The sequence below is a fragment of the Hyperolius riggenbachi genome, chromosome 12 (assembly GCF_040937935.1).
Source record: "Hyperolius riggenbachi isolate aHypRig1 chromosome 12, aHypRig1.pri, whole genome shotgun sequence".
Classification (NCBI taxonomy): Eukaryota; Metazoa; Chordata; class Amphibia; order Anura; family Hyperoliidae; genus Hyperolius; species Hyperolius riggenbachi.
In genome coordinates this window covers 98,620,542-98,635,548 of record NC_090657.1, presented here as the reverse complement: position 1 = coordinate 98,635,548, position 15,007 = coordinate 98,620,542, and positions in this window count along the sequence as shown.

Sequence of the window (15,007 nt, the reverse complement as noted above, 5' to 3'; positions counted from 1 at the left end):
TGGCCTGCTTTCTCAGGTCAATACAAGTGCCTGTAGAACTTTATAGGTGCTCCCATTCATGACCAAAAGTTCTATAGACACTTGTATTGACCTGAAAAAGCGGGCCAAGACCCGTGAAACGCGTTGTCTAACATGCATGAATAAACATTACTTTCTCAATTAAATAATGTTTTTTTCCTTTTGAGAAGGTAAGAAATTCACATCGAGTCTAATGATATCATATCAAACATCTGGTAGTATATCATCAAGGGTGTCTCCAGAGTTTTTAGTGTAGTCCATACATACCCGTTTCTAGGGGCCGTGCAGCCGTGCGGCAGCCCTGAGCGCAGACAGCCAAAGGGCGCTGTGAACTCTCCCTCCCTCTCCCCAGGGGACTGCAAAGTAATTAGTTCAGGGAAGCACTGTATACAGCTACACTGACTGGCCAGGGGGGAAGGGGGGCAATCTCCCCCCAGGCCACCTTTCATTCAGTGATTTAGGGAAGGTCTGGTGTCTGGTGTATTTGGGTTTGTTGTAAGGCAATGTGAAACTTGAGGCTAGCTGATAAAAGTGCAATCAGAAGACAGGCAAGCTGGCAAATATACACAGCATGAATTATGCAGAGCTTGCCTGAAGGGTCTGTGGGCAAACATCTGTCTGGTCTCTCCCCATTGTTATTATGACTGCATGTGTGGGTAAGGTGTTATACAAGTTGAAAAGTTTTTGACAGTCCCTAGACTCCAGGAGGGCTGCTTTCTGACTTGTGTGAGGGACTGTCAGGGACAGGAGTCCTATTACAGGCAAGTAGCCTCTGTGTGATGTGCAATACAGATAAGCTCTCTGCTCCATCTCAGGCTATTCTCAATTTCTCTCCTCCTCTCTGGGCTAGTGCACGCCAAAATCGCAATAGCAATCGCTAGCAATTTGTGAGTGTGATTTTGTGAAGCGATTTTCAGAGCTATTTTTAATGAATTGCTCCAAAAATGCTACACACTGCATGTAGCATTTTTTGGAGCAATTCATTAAAAAAAACGCTCTGAAAATCGTTTCACAAAATCACACTCACAAATTGCTAGCGATTGCTATTGCGATTTTGGCGTGCACTAGCCCAGAGAGAGGAGGAGTGGAGAGAAATTGAGAATAGCCTGAGATGGAGCAGAGAGCTTATCTGTATTGCACATCACACAGAGGCTACTTGCCTGTAATAGGACTCCTGTCCCTGACAGTCTCTCACACAAGTCAGAAAGTAGCCCTCCTGGATTCTAGGGACTGTCAAAAACTTTAACTTGTATAACACCTTATCCACACATGCAGTCATAATAACAATGGGGAGAGACCAGACAGATGTTTGCACACGGACCCTCCAGGCAAGCTCTGCATCATGCTGTGTATATTTACCAGCTTGCCTGTCCTCTGATTGCACTTTTATCAGCTAGCATTGCCTTACAACAAACCCCAATACACCAGACACCAAACCTACCCTAAATCACTGAATGAAAGGTGGCCTGGGGGGAGATTGCCCCCCTGGCCAGTCCGCCCCTGAACTATACTGGATACCTATACTGGAGGCACCTACCTGGCTAATCTATACTGGGGGCAATTATACTGGGGCACCTATGCCTGGCTACCTATATTGGGGGGACCTATAGCCCACTACCTATACTGAGTGCAACTAGACCTAGCTAACCTATACTGCAGGCACCTATACCTGGCTCCGGCACGGGGGGGGGGGGGCGCAATTTTTACACTCTCGCACTGGGTGCATTTTAGCCTAGAAACTGCCCTGTCCATATCCCATAGGGGTTTTTCAGTCACGAGGACCATTAGTCCTCACAACTAATCCAGGAGAGTGACCAGCCAGCATCTGCATCAACTAACCTAGGACACCGAGCAGGGACAGATATATTCCCGCAGGCTCAGGCGGTGGTTGCAAGTTTTGCAACCCACCCTTCTGAGTATAATACTTTTATACACATGTGCTTACATCCCATTGTCTAACGATACTGCACCATTGGGCTCCTGGTCTCTCTCATTCACAGAGACTTGGAGGTTACGGGTAACCATCAAAGATCAAAACTTTTGATATAAAAAAAAGCATTCTCAGAGGAACATTATGCATAAAAGGATTTTTGTCAGACTACAAGGATGCCATGGTAAGTGGTAAGAACCATGCCCATACCACGTGCCTTTCCAACAATGCTAATTTTAACCACCAGCGGCCCCCTTAAAGAGAACCTGAACTGAAAATCAAAAGTCAAAATAAACATACACAGGTCATACTTACTTCCTGTGTAGTCTACTCGTCCATCTCTTTCTCCTCTCCTTTGTCCAATTTGTCCACTGTGATCGATGGAATTATCTGTCCTCCATTTTGAAAATGGCCTCTACCTCATAACAGCTTCCTGGTCAGCACACTGTTAAACTGTAATATCACCCACTTGAGCCATAGGGAAATATGGACATTACCTTGCACATTCAGTTGTAACTGACTGCAGCGTATATATAACTGACAGCAACTGGTATATTTCAGTTCTGACAAAATCTTGTCAGAACTGGAAGGGATCACTGCAAGATAAAAATGGTGAGCTTCTGAAGGGAACTGATGGTGAGGTAAGTATGTTATATTTATTTGCAGCAACATTATATGTTTATTTGAAATAACTTTACTCAGTTCAGGTTCCCTTTAAGGACCAGAGACCACTTGTTCCAGCAACGGCGGAAACCTGACAAATAGCCGTAATCGCCGTACACGCTGCACATCGGGAACCTGGGCCACCTACTCTGACGTCTCTGACTGCAGAGTTCCTGTGAACCGGTCAGGAGCCGCTTTCATTGGCTCCTGACCCTGCCTTTCAATGTAAGCCAATGGGAGCGGCTCCTGACCCGCTCACGGGGATCTGCCATCTTAGAGACAGGCAGAGCCAGTGAGCTGCGGTGAGAGACGTTGGGTTTGAGCAGCACGATTGACAGGGAGCCACGGAAATGGCGGATGCGGGCAGCGGCGGCTAATTGAAACATACGCCCTGTCAGCCAAGAGCCCGCCAAAACAGGGCGTAGATTTCAATTAGCGTGGTCCGAAAGTAGTTAACTAATGTGAGAAACCCAGTCTACAGCACCGTCTTAGCAAGAAAGACAATTCTGTTTACAAAATCAACAGGATACAAAAGAGGTGCAAGATTAAAAATCATCCCCGTAATCCCCAGTGGAGCAGCAGGATTTCTGCAGAATTAGATGCTGTGAATGTTCTTATTCCCTAAGCAAGGGCTAAATGAGCTAACCCATCCATGCTGATTTACAGCCGCCTACATTTGTACACCAGTAATACTGGCAAGTGCCAGAATCAAGTACTGTGGGCTGGTGAGGATCTGTAAACCACACATTTCACAGCATGATTCATACAAAAGACTTTGGTCCCTATGCAATTAACTTTTACTCCTGAGTTTTCTCCTAGGGGATAATTTTCATCTTCTCTTTAAAATAACTTTCCAGCACTTAAATGAAAAACTACCAAAAAGTAGGTGAAAAAGTACTATCACAATTTTATGAATTATTGTCTCGCTTTCTGGTGGCTTAAAGCAGTGTTTCTCAACATTTTATTGGCATGTACCCCTTTTAAAACCCTGTACTCACCAAGTACCCCCTAGCATAATAAACATTATCACACGTACCCCCTTTACAAATATATATTTAATCATAGTACATGATAATTGGTTCTAAACAATTTCCAAGAATTTACGATTGTTTTTAATTAGCTAAAACACTAATTTGGGGTTGTTTACATAAGATTTATCATTTTCTAAAACTCTAAATTTGTTATTCTTGGTTAAGTATATCAAGCCCGAGTTCCCCCTGGAACCATCAAAAGTACCCCCTGGGGTACGCGTACCACACGTTGAGAACCTAGGGCTTAAAGGATATCCGAGGTGACATGTGGCATGATGAGATAGACGTGTGTATGTACAGTGCCTAGCACACAAATAACTATGCTGTGTTCCCTTTTTTTCTTTCTCTGCCTGAAAGAGTTAAACATTACACAGAACACAGAATATTTATATCGCGCTTTTCTCCTGGCGGACTCAAAGCGCCAGAGCTGCAGCCACTAGGACACGCTCTATAGGCAGTAGTAGTGTTAGGGAGACTTGCCCAAGGTCTCCTATTGAATAGGTGCTGGCTTACTGAACAGACAGAGCCGAGATTCGAACCCTGGTCTCCTGTGCCCTTAAAGAGAACCTGTACTGAGTAAAAATATTTAAAATAAACACATGAGGTAACTTCAAATGAGCATTGCATAGTTACCTTGCCATCAGTTAATCTCAGAAGCTCACCATTTTCTTCTGACAATAATCCTTTCCAGTTCTGACAATATTTTGTCAGCTCTGAAATATATCAGTTGCTGTCAATAAAATATCAGTTGCTGTCAGTTATAGCTGAGTGTAAAACTGATGTACCAGGTAATGTCCATGTTTCCCTATGGCTCAAGTGGGCGATGTTACAGTTTAACTGTGTACTGACCAGAAAGCTGTTATGAGTAATGGCCATTTTCAAAATGGAGGACGGAAAATTCCCTTGATTACAGTGAACAAACAGGACGCGGGAGAGGAGAAAGACACTGAGGAGTAGACTACATGGAAGGTAAGTAGGACTTGTGTATGCTTATTTTGACTTTTAATTTTCAGGAAAGAGATAAAAAAGGGTCAATAGTTCATAGATTTTAGCTCTGGCATACGTCAATGAATGTGTCATTGAGCAAAAACAATTAAACAGTAAAAACTTAAAAAGGTAGATTTAAAAATATAATAAAACTGTGGAATATTTAGGAGGAGGAGGATAGATACAATTGTTTATTTATTTCTTTATTTTCACTTCGAATGTCCTTAAAAAGGCATTGTATTAACAAGCTTAAAAATATTACCTACGAGAAGACACAGGAGAAAAGGTGAATTGCTTATTCACTTAACTTTTTCTCTTGAATTTTTGTCCTTGGTGATAACTTTTCATGTTCTCTCTAAAAAAAAACCTTTAGCACTTGCAATTAAAAAAGTACCAAAAAGCAAGTGAAAAGGTAATATCATAATTGTTTTGAGTATTTTCTTACTTCCTGGTAGCTATTTTATTTACAAGGCGTGACAATATCTCCTCGGAAAAAACTCAGGAGAAAAAGTTAATTGAATAGGGGTTGTGTTTTAGCTTTTAATCATCTTGATCATTTTGAAGCGCAGTGTTCCTCAAGTAGCAGTTGGTTATACAACTGATTTTTAACCATTGTCACGTCTTATGTCATGTAGCCAGTGCGCATAATCTGAAGAGAAGCACATAGTTACATAGTTATTTTGGTTGAAAAAAGACATACGTCCATCGAGTTCAACCAGTACAAAGTACAACTCCAGCCCGTCCCCCACATACCCCTGTTGATCCAGAGGAAGGCGAAAAAAAACCCACAAGGCATGGTCCAATTAGCCCCTAAAGGGAAAAATTCCTTCCCGACTCCAGATGGCAATCAGATAAAATCCCTGGATCAACATCATTAGGCATTACCTAGTAATTGTAGCCATGGATGTCTTTCAACGCAAGGAAAGCATCTAAGCCCCCTTTCAATGCAGGTATAGAGTTTGCCATAACGACTTCCTGTGGCAATGCATTCCACATCTTAATCACTCTTACTGTAAAGAACCCTTTCCTAAATAAATGGTTAAAACGTTTTTCCTCCATGCGCAGATCATGTCCTCTAGTCCTTTGAGAAGGCCTAGGGACAAAAAGCTCATCCGCCAAGGTATTATATTGCCCTCTGATGTATTTATACATGTTAATTAGATCCCCTCTAAGGCGTCTTTTCTCTAGACTAAATAAACCCAGTTTATCTAACCTTTCTCGATAAGTGAGACCTTCCATCCCACGCATCAATTTTGTTGCTCGTCTCTGCACCTGCTCTAAAACTGCAATATCTTTTTTGTAATGTGGTGCCCAGAACTGAATTCCATATTCCAGATGTGGCCTTACTAGAGAGTTAAACAGGGGCAATATTATGCTAGCATCTCGAGTTTTTATTTCCCTTTTAATGCATCCCAAAATTTTGTTAGCTTTAGCTGCAGCTGCTTGGCATTGAGTACGATTATTTAACTTGTTGTCAATGAGTACTCCTAAGTCCTTCTCCAAGTTTGATGTCCCCAACTGTATCCCATTTATTTTGTATGGTGCTAGACCATTAGTACGTCCAAAATGCATGACCTTACATTTGTCAACATTGAATTTCATCTGCCATGTATGTGCCCATATAGCCATCCTATCCAGATCCTGTTGCAATATGACACTATCTTCCTGAGAGTTGATGATTCTGCACAATTTTGTATCATCTGCAAAAATAGCAACATTGCTCACTACTGCATCTACTAGGTCATTAATAAATAAATTGAAGAGCACTGGACCCAGAACAGACCCCTGTGGGACCCCACTGCTAACAGTCTCCCATTTTGAGTACGATCCATTGACCACAACTCTTTGTTTTCTGTCCATTAGCCAGTTCCCTATCCATGAACACAGACTCTTCCCCAGTCCTTGCATCCTCAACTTTTGCACCAGACTTTTGTGGGGAACAGTGTCGAAGGCCTTTGCAAAGTCCAAGTATATCACATCTACAGCATTCCCAATATCCATATTAGCATTCACTACCTCATAAAAGCTGAGCATGTTAGTCAAACAGGACCTGTCTTTAGTAAACCCATGTTGATGCTGAGAAATAAGATTATTTTCTACTATGAAGTCATGTATAGTATCTCTTAGTAACCCCTCAAATAGTTTGCATACAACTGATGTTAAACTTACAGGTCTATAATTTCCTGGATCAGATTTTTTGCCCTTCTTAAATAATGGGAAAACGTGGGCTGTACGCCAATCCACTGGGACTCTGCCAGTTGCAAGAGAGTCACAAAAGATAAGATAAAGGGGTTTATCTATAACTGAACTTAATTCCCTTAGGACCCGAGGATGCATGCCATCCGGGCCAGGTGCCTTGTCTATTTTTAATTTATTTAGTCTTGCCTTCACTTCTTCCTGCGTTAAGTATTTAATATTACAGTTAGAAGATTGAGACTCTTCTGCCTCTGTAGTTTGCAACAGTGCTGTTTCTTTTGTGAAGACAGAAGCAAAGAAAGCATTTAATAACTCTGCCTTACCTTGGTCATCCACCATTGAGTTCCCATCCTCATCCTTTAGGAGTCCTATACAGTCAACCTTTCTTTTTTTAGAGTTAATGTACTTGTAAAACTTTTTTGGGTTAGATTTGATATCCTTAGCGATTTGTTTTTCAGCTTCAATCTTTGCCTGCCTAATTTCTTTTTTACAATTTTTATTGCACTCCTTATAATTGCTTAGTGCAGCCTCGGTCCCCTCCTGTTTTAAGACCTTATAGGCATTCTTTTTCCTCTTCATTTTATCTTTAACCTTTCTATTCATCCATAGAGGCCTTTTTTTATTCCTAGACATTTTGTTTCCATATGGGATATACATACTACAGTATTGATTGAGTATAAGTTTAAAAGCTTGCCATTTCCCTTCAGTGTCTTCCCCTTGTAGTACATTATCCCAGTTCACCAAACTTAGTGCCTGCCTAATTTGAGTGAACTTTGCTTTTCTAAAATTCATAGTTTTAGTGGTCCCGCTGCCCCGTGGCCTATCAGTCACCAGATCAAACGTTATCATGTTGTGATCACTATTTCCCAAATGTTCTTGAACCTGCACATTTGATACATTATCTGGTCTATTAGAAATGATCAGATCCAGTAACGCATGCCCCCTAGTTGGTTCAGTTACCATTTGAGTCAGGTAATTGTCCTGTAGTGCTGCCAGAAATCTGCTGCTTTTACCAGAATGGGTAGCCTCAATACCCCAGTCAATGTCTGGAAAGTTGAAGTCGCCCATAATTATGACCTCATTTTTACCTGCAGCTTTTTCAATCTGCTGTAGTAATCGCAGTTCTGCAGCTTCATTAATAAGAGGTGGCCTGTAGCATACCCCAATAAGCAATTGGCAACTTTTATTTCCACTATGAATATTTACCCAAACGGACTCCACATCTTCGCAATCTTCCTCCATCTCATCGTTGAGGACAGCTGTAAGAGAATTCTTAACAAAGAGACAAACCCCTCCACCTTTTTCCCCTGTTCTATCCCTCCTAAACACATTGTATCCTTTTAAATTAGCTATCCAGTCATGGCTTTCATCCATCCATGTCTCAGTTATTCCCACAATGTCATAGCCTTTGTCATTCAGAATGAACTCTAGTTCGTCTATTTTATTTGCAAGGCTCCGAGCATTGGTTACCATGCACTTTATATTTTTACCACCACATTTACCAATTTTGTTTACATGAAATTGGCTACTTGAATTTTTACCAACCTCCTTAATCTTTACACTGTCCCCACCCCCCTCTCCACCCTCCATAATGATAGGTTCCCACTGTCTTTTTACCTCATCTTGTCTACGTATTGAGACTTTATCCTCCCGCCTCCCCCCAGATCCTAGTTTAAAATCTCCTCCAACCGTTTAGCCATCTTCTCCCCCAATGCAGCTGCACCCTCCCCATTAAGGTGCAGCCCATCCCTGCTGTAGAACCTGTAGCCGACTGCAAAGTCTGCCCAGTTCTCCAGGAACCCAAACCCTTCCTTCCTACACCAATTTCTCAGCCACTTATTTAACTCCCTAAGCTCCCTCTGTCTCTCAGATGTAGCACGTGGCACTGGCAGTATTTCAGAAAACACCACCTTGGAGGTCCTTGCTTTAAGTTTGTCTCCAAGTACCTGAAAATCCTTTTTGAGGACCTTCCATCTCCCACTAACTTTGTCATTGGTGCCAATGTGTACCATGACAGCCGGGTCTTCCCCAGCCCCACCCAGTAATCTGTCAATTCTTTCCGCTACATGCCGAACCCGAGCACCCGGGGGGCAACAGACTGTACGGCATTCGCGGTTTCTTCGACAGATTACCCTATCTGTGCGCCTAATAATTGAATCCCCTACCACCAGTACCTGTCTAGCCTTAGCTGCACTCCTATTCCCTTTCTCGTTACAGCAGTCTGCCCCTTGGTTGCTAAGGAGCACATCCTGCTGCAGCATTGCTACTCCTGAATCATCCTCCCCAATATTACGCAAACAAGCATACTTATTAGTGAGGGACAACTCGGGACTAGCCTCCCTGCCACTTTTTCCCCTACCCCTTCTAACTGTGACCCAACTAGCGGCTGCCTCTGCTTCTTGGTCCGGCTGTACTCCACCCTCCTCATCTTCAACGGTTCCATCCAGTGTCTGGATCGTGAGATCCAAGCTTTTCTCCATGTTGTGTATGCTTCTCAGTGTTGCGAGATGCTTATTTAGCTCTGCGACTTCCGCCTCTAACTGAGCAACACGCACACACCCAGGGCAACAGTAAACACCCTCAATCCGCTGATCAAGGCATGCATACATGTTGCAGGATGTACACTGCACAGCATCGTCCAACATGATGACTTTTGTGTGGGGAAAAATTATTTAAAGTAAACTGTGGCGGTAAAAGATGAAACGGGAGATTGAGTGTAGCTGGGGAGGAGGAGAGGGAGAGTAAGTAAAGTTGGGGAGTGTGGGGAGTGAGGGGAGGAGAAGGGGGGGGGGGAGGGGGCGGGAGGAGGGAGGAGGGGAGGAGGAGGGGCGGGAGGGGTGGAGGAGTGGAGGTGGAGTGAGTGAAGTTGGGGTGGAGTCCTCAAAATTTAAAGACTACACCACAGCGTGCCTAGCACATTCTAACCAATGCAAAAAACCGCAATATTGATTGAAGGTTTTTTTTTTTTTAGTCCTTACCTACTTCCTCTCACCACTCTCTTTGTGCCTGTGTTGTAACGCCTGTTTTTAACGCCTATGCCACTTGTGTCGCAGCCACTTAGTGAGCAAGCCACAGACTGAGCAAGCTCAGTACTGAGTCCTGAAGCTGACCAAATACCTCCTGTTGCAGCTAGTCCCTCCCCCTAGCCAATTGCCTGCTGCAAAACAAACTAGAGGGAAAAGAAAAAAAAATTGTACTTTTAAAAGCTGACACTTGCTGCTTAATATCAGATGAACCACAACAGACAATCCACCAGATATTGCAGCAGCAAAAAACAATATACAAACAGCAATGTAATATAATTAGTGCTCACAATTCCCAGCAGTGAAGTGAAGCAGCCCTTCACCAAGATTAGAGGTTTGGCCTACACTTCCTGTTTAATTTAGGCCTATTCCAGGTAATTCTAAGTAAATAATTGGATTTCTATTTTATTTTCCTTTTCACCAGTACTTAGAATACATAGACGCTAATTAGAATCAAGAACTGCTAATCAAACAATTGTGTCAGCCACTAAATTTACACAGCTGATTGTTAAATGTATACTGAGTGATTTTTGTTCACCCAAATTTTGTCTTTAAAGGAAACCTTAAAGGGAAGGTCCAAGGTGATTCAAAAACAAAAATGTACTTACCTGTGGCTTCCTCCAGCCCCTAGCAGCCATCCTGTGCCCTCGCCGCAGCTCAGCTCCCTGCTGGTGGTCCGGGGTGCCCTACAGTGCAAGATGCCTACTGTGTCTGCTACGTCTGTGCGAGTGGCTCTCGGAGTCGCGCTGACTTCATCCGGACTGCACTGGGCAAGCGCAATAGTTCAGCGCCTGCGCAGTACAGTCTGCTGCTTCTCCCATTGTCCTTATTCATCCACGGCTTACTCTGGAGACCAGGAAGCATGGGGCTTCCTTGTTGAATTGTAGATAATCAATGTGAATTCTACCTAGCAAAAGAGGATTCTCATTGGTCCACCATGAACCAATAATATTCTTCCTGTTGCCGCAGGATGCCCATTGGTTTTGTTCATGGCCGTTTCTACGGCCGTGCGGGGCGTGCCGCCGCCCGGGGCGCTGCTGGGAGGGGGGCGCTGTGATGGAGGGGGGATCTGCAGCCGTGGGGAGGGCAGCCCGACCTCTCCCTCCCTTCCTCTCCCCGGGCCGCTAAACAGGAAGCAGCGTGTGTGTGTATCAGCGTGTAGGCAGAGAGAGAAGACTGGCGGCGAGAGAGCAGCGCTTGGAGCCAGCGAGGTGAGTAGTTATGCACAGCGCTTCCCTGCGCATTACTCTGCAGTCTGAGGGGGGATTGCACGGAGGGCGGCCCAAGGAGAGGAAGGGAGGGAGAGGTCGGGCTGCCCTCCCCGCGGCTGCGTCTCCCCCCTCCATCATGGGGGGCACCTACCTAACCTATACTGGGGCAGCTACCTATCTAACCTGTCCTGGGGGGCACCTACCAATCTAACCTATACCTGGGGGCACCTACCTAATCTAACCTATCCTGGGGGCACCTACCTATCTAACCTATCCTGGGGGGCACCTACCTAATCTAACCTATACTGGGGGGCACCTACCTAATCTAACCTATACTGGGGGGCACCTACCTAATCTAACCTATACTGGGGGGCACCTACCTAATCTATACTGGGGCAGCTACCTATCTAACCTATATTGGGGGGCACCTACCTATCTAACCTGGGGGGCAGCTACCTAATCTAACCTATACTGAGGGGGCAGCTACCTAATCTAACCTATACCGAGGGCACCTACCTATCTAACCTATACTGGGGGCACCTACCTATCTAACCTATACTGGGGGGCACCTACCTAACCTATACTGGGGCACCTACCTAATCTATACTGGGGCAGCTACCTATCTAACCTATATTGGGGGGCACCTACCTATCTAACCTGGGGGGCAGCTACCTAATCTAACCTATACTGAGGGGGCAGCTACCTAATCTAACCTATACCGAGGGCACCTACCTATCTAACCTATACTGGGGGGCACCTACCTATCTAACCTATACTGGGGCACCTACCTAATCTAACCTATACTGGGGGGCACCTACCTAATCTAACCTATACTGGGGGGCACCTTCCTAGCCTATACTGGGGGGCAGCTACCTATCTAACCTATAGTGGGAGCATTAACTTATCTAACCTGTATTGGGGGCACCTACCTACCTACCTAGCTAGTCTATACAGGTGACAACTATACTGGCTACCTATATTGGAGGCACCTACCTAACTAACCTATACAGGGGGCATCTACCTATCTAACCTATGCTGGGTGCAACTATACTGGCTACCTATATTAGAGGCACCCAGCTAGCTAACCTGTACTGGGGGCACCTAACTATCTACCGGGGACGCCTGCCTATCTAACCTATACTGTGGGCAACTATACTGGCTACCTATACTGGAGGCACCTACCTGGCTAACCTATACCGGAGGCAACTATATTGGCTCACCTATGCCTGGCTACCTATACTAGGGGGACTTATAGCTGGCTACCTATACTGGGGTACCTATTCTGCGGGAATCTATACTGAGTGCAACTAGACCTGGCTAACCTACACTGCGGGCACCCATTCCTTGCTTCAGGGGGGGGGGGGGGCAATTTTTACACCCTCGCCCTGGGTGCATTTTAGCCTAGAAACTGCACTGGTTTTGTTGCAAACCAATGATGTGCAACATGCGTCTTCTTCTCTCCGATCCCCTGCAGTGGACTTAACAATGGTGATGGCACATAAAATACACGGGACAAGTAAGCATTTTTGATGCGGCGACCAGCCCAGTGGGAACAGACACCATCCAAGTCCATAGGCTTGCATTGCAAGGGATCAACACCACTGATTGCCATCTGATTGCCATCTTGAGTCGGGAAGAAATTTTTTCCCATTTGGGGCTAATTGGACATGCCTTGTAAGGGTTTTTCGCCTTCCTCTGGATCAACAGTCATACGTGAGGGAGCAGGCTGGTGTTGTACTTTGTATTCTGGTTGAACTCGATGGACGTATGTCTTTTTTCAACCCAAATAACTATGTAACTATTTGCAACATTTATGGCGTGATCTCATTACATTTGGACTTTGCATTTGCAGTCCGGTCTATGTGCTTTGCGTTCACGTTCTAATTGACAGTGTGAAAGCATCATCCTATTGATTGCTTAGGTTGCGTTCACCATCCGATTTTGCGTTTGCCTGTGTTCCGGAAAATGCTTTGTTTTTTAGTGTGAATGGCCCTTAGGTTTCCTGGTCTTTCACTTTAGGGCTGGAGCTCCACTTTAAAAAAAAAAAAAAAAAAAAAAAAATCTAGTGTGCCTGCTATGACATGAGTATCGAAGATACCGTTGGGGATGGGTGACTTCATCCTGGTAAGGTTTGTTGCCTGGCTTTGATATTGATCATCTGGCTGTAATATTTTCCAAGTCAACAAGTATGCATATTAGAAGTGTCAGAATACCTCATCTGCGAGCTTGTACCAGGTAAGCAATCAAAATGGATTTTAGGCAGAGGCTCAGTGCGACAATCAGGTATCTGGCATTTTTTTTTTTAGAATGTGGATAGTATTGGCAGCTTCCATAATTCTCTCTTGTTAGATTCAAGACTCTCCTGAAAGTGATTAATATTGCCAGTGAACTCTTGTCTCCTTTTATGGTTACATGGGAGCAGTTAGACTTGATCTAAATTTAACAAGGTGCACAATAATGATTAGATACAGACATAAAAAATGACTGATGTTGTAAATGTTTGTGCTGCTCACAGTAACAACATGTTACCAATCACCTTAATAGTACATGCTTGGAATTCAAAGGAATAACCTGATTGGCTGCTACAGGTAATACAGAAACGTTCTTGACTTAGTTATCTCTGTCAGTTTTTCCATGCCATTTGCAAATCACACCATATCTGTGCAGGGGATGGGGTGAGATGAACGGTATAAAAGTGGAAGAAGAGTTTCCGTAGCAACTAATAAGACCCCGGTTTTATTCTCTGATCTGTATTAATAAATTAAGTGCTTAGAGAAGAACTTAATGATGCATTAAATATATATAACCCCCCAAGTTATATCAATACGTTTTGCAATAGCAAATGTTACAACTTGGTATTGCCTGTGAGAAAATACTAAAACCCACCTCCTGGGGTACCTCAAATCTGAGGTGACAGTGATATGGAGGCTGCCATATTAATTTCATGTTAAGCAATACCGATTGCCTGGCCGTCGTCTTAATCCTATGTCTAATACTTTTAGCCCCAGACCCTGAACAAGCATGCAGATCCGGTGCTCTGACTCAAGTCTGACTAGATTAGCCTCATGCTTGTTTCAGGTTTATACACTAGTGATACCAAAAAGATCAACAAGATGGGCATGCAACTGGTGTTTTTTAATAGGAAATAAATATGGCAGCCTCCATATCCCTCTCACTTTAGGATCCCTTTAACCTCCCTGGTGGTCAATTAAATCCGGCAGGGAGGCAGTGCAGCAGTTTTTTTTTTAAAAAATGTTTTTCTTTAAATCACGTAGCTAGCCTAGCGCTAGCTACATGATAACCGCTGAGCAGCGGCATCCCTCCACCTCCTACGATCGCCTCCGGCGATCAGGCCCGTCAGGAAATCCTGTTCTGAACGGGATTTCCATAAGAGCTTCCCCCGTCGCCATTTTCAGAGGGGTCTTGGGTGGGGGGGGGGGGCACACACACACCCTCTAGCGCGGTGAATCGTCGGGGAGCGATCGGTAAGTTCACACAGCTAGCAAAGTGCTAGCTGCGTGCAACAACAAAAAAATTATGTAAATCGGCCCAGCGGGGCCTGAGCAATCCTCCTGCGCGGCATAGCCCGAACTCAGCTAGGGATTACCGCCAAGGGGGTTAAAGAAAAACCTGCTCTGTAGTGTTCTCCCCATAAACTGTTTTCCAGACGGGTGTCATAAAAAAGTGGCTGGATGAGGTGAGGCCCAATGGAAGAATGTAGCACTTCTCTGTGTAACTCAGCTTACAGCATAGGAAGAGGATGAGGAGGTGAGACATTGACCGCCCTGGTCAATGTCTCACCTCCTCATCCTCTTCCTATGCTAGGCGGTCAATGTCTCACCTCCTCATCATCTTCCTATGCTAGGAGTCGGATGATTTTTGTGGAGTCGGTACAAAAATCATCCGACGACTCCTTTTTTTAAAACCACCAACTCCAGATATCCAAAA